Source organism: Lutra lutra, chromosome X (assembly GCF_902655055.1).
Source record: "Lutra lutra chromosome X, mLutLut1.2, whole genome shotgun sequence".
In the NCBI taxonomy this organism is placed as follows: Eukaryota; Metazoa; Chordata; class Mammalia; order Carnivora; family Mustelidae; genus Lutra; species Lutra lutra.
This window is the reverse complement of record NC_062296.1, coordinates 31273035-31278282: the sequence shown is the minus strand read 5'-3', so window position 1 is coordinate 31278282 and position 5248 is coordinate 31273035.

The window sequence follows — 5248 nt, the reverse complement described above, 5'->3', positions numbered from 1 at the left end:
AGAGGGCTCATGGCCAGTCAGAGAGAGCTCATGCCCAAACAGAAAGATCTCGTGGCTACACAGAAAGATCTAGTGGCTACACAGAAAGATCTCGTGGCTATAGAGAGAGATCATGGGGCTACCAAGAGCGATCTCGTGGCTATAGAGAGAGATCTCATGGTTACACAGAGAGATCTCGTGGCTACACAGAGAGATCTCATGGCTACACAGAGAGATCTCATGGCTACACAGAAAGATCTCATAGCCAATTAGAGAGATCTCGTGGCCACACAGAAAGATCTCATAGCCAATTAGAGAGATCTCATGGCCACACAGAAAGATCTCATGGTCACTCAGAAAGATCTCATGTTCCATCAGGGAGATCTCATGTCCTATCAGGGAGATCTCATGTCCTATCAGGGAGATCTCATGTCTTATCAGAGAGATCTCATGTCTCACCAGAGAGATCTCATGCCCCATCAGGGAGATCTCATGTCCTATCAGGGAGATCTCATGTCCTATCAGGGAGATCTCATGTCTTATCAGAGAGATCTCATGTCTCATCAGAGAGATCTCATGCCCCATCAGGGAGATCTCATGTCCCATCAGGGAGATCTCATATCCTATCAGGAAGATCTTATGGCCAATCAGGGGGATATCGAAGACATTCACCAACAGAAAGAGTCAAAACATCACCCAAAACTGAGTCTGATTTTGACAGGTAAAAACATAATAAATACTTAATCATCAGTACAATGTGTTGAGTAATGTGGAAATGTAAGGGCATGCTTCTTTTTTATAGATCTATATTTTAGTGACTAAATAGGTTTTTGTAACAGACATTGTATTGAGACTGAGATATTAGTAGAATGGAGATAACATATACATGGCATCAATTATCTTTCAACTTGCTGACTACCTCTCCTATCATCCAGTTTTCCAGTGGGCCCTCATGAACTTGTTACATCTAGGTTGGCTTTCCCTGGCGGAGCCCCATTTACTCAGCCTTTCCTACTAAGCCTTCCCCACAATAAAAATATATTGACTCAGTGTCCCATTCCCTTTAAAACTTCTAGCTTGTTAGGCTGGCTAATCTAACAACAAACTGTGCTAGATTCGATAGTACATCTTCTCTGATAATGAATTTCTGTGCTTCTTTCCTCTGTCTCCTTCCTAGAGAGTATTCTGAGTTCTCAGCACACAAATGATCGTTGTATCTTTCGGCAGCTGAACTTTTCTGTTTTCTTCCAATCAGACCCTAGGAGAGCATGTTATTCTATGCATAGATGCAACACTAACCTTCTGAATATATTTTGAATATATTGTGTATATTTACTGTCATCAGATAAAACTGTTAGGCTAGGTCTGTCTGCCCTGGGTGGGGCCCGTGGTGGGGAAAGTAATTTAATAGTATTGCAAATTGGTTGAGTTTCAAAAACCACAAGACATCTTTATTATGATTAACTAGGTAATTGAGTAAAAGTTTATTTTTAGTTCAAAGTCCTCGGTAATTGCTTTCAGTTTGCATTGTCTATAAACTTCTAGTCAAGTATTTTAGAACATATTAACAACTGCATGGAATTACTAGTTTTAGCTAAAAAATGATTTCCAAAATGTATGTGTGGGTTATTGTGTATATAGACAATGTCTGATGTAGGCACCATTTTTTTTTTTTAAAGATTTTATTTATTTATTTGACAGAGAGAGATCACAAGTAGATAGAGAGGCAGGCAGAGAGAGAGAGAGAGAGAGGGAAGCAGGCTCCCTGCTGAGCAGAGAGCCCGACGCGGGCCTCGATCCCAGGACCCTGAGATCATGACCTGAGCCGAAGGCAGCAGCTTAACCCACTGAGCCACCCAGGCGCCCTGTAGGCACCATTTTAATGCTAAAGGCCCCATCCTACTTACATTAACAGTATACAAATAATTTGCTATAAAAAATTAAAATTTAACACTGATGACATGTAGTTAATATTTCTGCATTTCTCAGGGATTTTCATGTTTTACTTCATTTTATACAGTAAGTTTTGTTTGTCAAATGGCATAATACTTCCCCTGAGGCCCAATGCCATATTTCTACCATTTTCCATTTTAAAATGCAATGAACAATTCTGTTCATTTTTTTTCTCCTTTATCTTCTATTATTATGTTTTTTTTGTAGTCTCAGCACAAATAAGTAGACTTGATCAGTTAAGGTTGAAGTTATCAAATGCTGAACTATTATAGAAGAATAAAAGAATGCATAAAGTACAGAAAATTAATATACTTTTATAATTGATCCCTTGGAGATGAATTCTTCTACTCCGTAATTTTGCATTCTCATACTATACATAAGTTGACCAATTAGGTGTAATAATACTCTTCAGATCTGAAGTTGGCTTCTCCACCAAGTAGAAAATGAAGACTTCAGTGATTTCATGCCCGCACACCAAATCTTCCTCTCAGGCCAGCTTCACCAGGAGCTAAAGACAAACCAGAAGTTCTCCGTACATTTCTGCCTTAAACAAGCCACCAATGTAGCAGCCCAGTGTGGTCTAAATGAAAGTAGTTGTGCAAATATCTGGAATAAAGAATGATAGCATATTCAGAATATTATTTATTTATGGAGATTTACAATAACTTTTTTCAATTTTGAAAAAGCACTATGATTCTCAACTCTAAACAGAATTTATTTATTTTTATTTTTTTTTTTAAAGAATTTTTTAATTCATTTATTTGACAGAGAGAGATCACAAGCAGGCAGAGAGGCAGGCAGAGAGAGAGGAGGAAGCAGGCTCCCTGCTGAGCAGAGAGCCTGATGCGGGGCTCGATCCCAGGACCCTGAGATCATGACCCAAGCCGAAGGCAGCGGCTAAACCCACTGAGCCACCCAGGCGCCCCTAAACAGAATTTATTGTAAACAAGGTGTGGATTTGGATGTTTCACACCTTCAAAATACTGGATTTCAGCTTTTGCTCCTTTTTCCTGATACAGTAATGATATCCAGAGACAGATGCCTGCGTTGGCCAGGAAAGTGGTGTGTAAATAGAGAAGCAAAGCAGAACAAAAACTGTCTTTTGTACTCTCCACTAAATAATTTACATGAAATGAATGGCAAAATGCGCATGTCTTTACATTAGTTGGGCTGTCGCCCAGACAAAGCTTTTCTAAACACAGATAACAGCTTCAGAGGAAATGAGGTACTTAGTTTTGGAGTGCTTGCCATTTAAACTCCAATTATAGAGTGACAACTGACATCTTATTACCACACCAGCATTCCAAGTAATTCTTGCAACAGATTCAAACCTGAGTACAACTGACAAATCAATTTTGGGTCTAGAATCTCTAATTTACTATGTATTGCTCTAAAAACAGAGGTCTTCTCAGACCGATTGATTTCCCTCTCTGTATTCCCAAATTCTTCACTACTCCCTAGCTCTGTTTGTTACCCAGTTGTTAGTATTTTTCTTATTTCTTGAAAGAAGATGCCAGTGAGAATCTGATCTATGTTTTTTAATGAAAGGCTCCTAATGGAGTATAAGTAGCATGGGTGAGTGGAAACAACATAAGAATATGAAGACATGGCTTTGTGTCCCAATTCTGTCACTAAATATATCAAGCAAATTATTTACTCTTTCTGGATCTCAATCTCCTATTATGTGAAAGGAGAAATTTGGACTATGTGACAGGATCTATGGCAACTGGCAACATCTTAAGAGTTCATGAGCTTCATCTTTTTATTTTTTTATTTTATTTTTATTTTTTTTAAGATTTTATTTATTTACTTAACGGAGAGAGGGAAAGATCACAAGTAGGCAGAGATGCAGGCAGAAAGAGAGGTGGGAAGCAGGCTCCCCGCTGAGCAGAGAGAGCCCGATGTGGGGCTCGATCTCAGGACCCTGAGATCATGACCTGGGCCAAAGGCAGAGGCCACTGAGCCACCCAGGCGCCCCTTATTTTTATTTTTTTTTAAAGATTTTATTTATTTATTTGACAGACAGATCACAAGTAGGCAGAGAGAGAGAGAGAGATGGGGGAAGCAGGCTCCGCACTGAGCAAAGCGCCTGATGCAGGGCTCGATCCCAGGACCCCAGGATCATGACCCAAGCCCAAAGCAGAGGCTTTAACCCACTGAGCCACCCACGTGCCCCTCATCTTTTTATTTTAAAAAATTGTAAAAAACAACATGAAGTTTACCATCTTAATCACTTTCAGGCATATATTCGAGTGACTTTAAGTATAGTCACCATGTTGTGAAACAAATCTGCGCAGCTTCTTCATTTCACAAAATGGAAACTCTATACCCATTAAATAATAACTTCCCATTTTCCCTCTATCCCTAACCCATGGTAACTACCATTTTCCTTGCTGTTTCTGTGACTTTGACTGCTTTAGATACCTCCTGTGAGTGGAATCATGTAGTATTTGTTTTTTTGTGACTGGCTTATTTTACCTAGCATGATATTCTCAAGGTTCATCCGTGTGGTAGCATGTGACAGGATTTACTTCCTTTTAAAGGCTGAAAGATATTCCATTGCGTGTATATACCACACTTTATTTATCCATCAATGGACATTGGGGTTGCTTCTACCTCTTCAAATAAACTCTCTGCCCCCCTCCCCTTTTGGGATTCTCATAATGCGTATATTGGCCCTCTTGATAATGTACCATAAATCCCTTGGGCTCTTTTCATTTTTCTTCATTTGTTTCTGTTTTCGCGCCTCCAAATCAATGATTTCCAATGACCTGTCTTCCAGTTTGCTGGTTCTTTTTTCTGCCGAATCCAATCTCCTGCAGAAACCCTCTAACGAATTTTTCATTTCGGTTATATTTTTCAGATCCAGAGTTTGTTCGGTTATTTTTTATACTTTCTTGTTTCCTGGCTGATGTTCTTATTTTGTTCATGCACCATTTTCCTGATTTCCTTTAGTCATGTACCTGTGTTCTCTTTTAGCTCATTGAGCATTTTTATGACCATTATTTTAAATTCTTTGTCAGGTAGTTCATAGATCTGCATTGCTTCAAGGCTGATTTCTGCTGTCTTATTTTGGTCCTTTGATTGGACCAGGTTTCTGTTTCTTTGTATGTCTTATGCTTTTGGCTGAGATTTGGGCTTTTTTGTGTGTGCGTGTGATTTTGTTTGTTTATTTGAGAGAGAGGGAGCACAAGCACCACAAGCACAGGGAGACACAGGCAGAGGGAGAGGGAGAAACAGACTCCCTGCTGAGCAGGTAGGCGGATGCAGGGCTTGATTCCAGGACCCTGGGATAATGACCTGAGCTAAAGGCAGG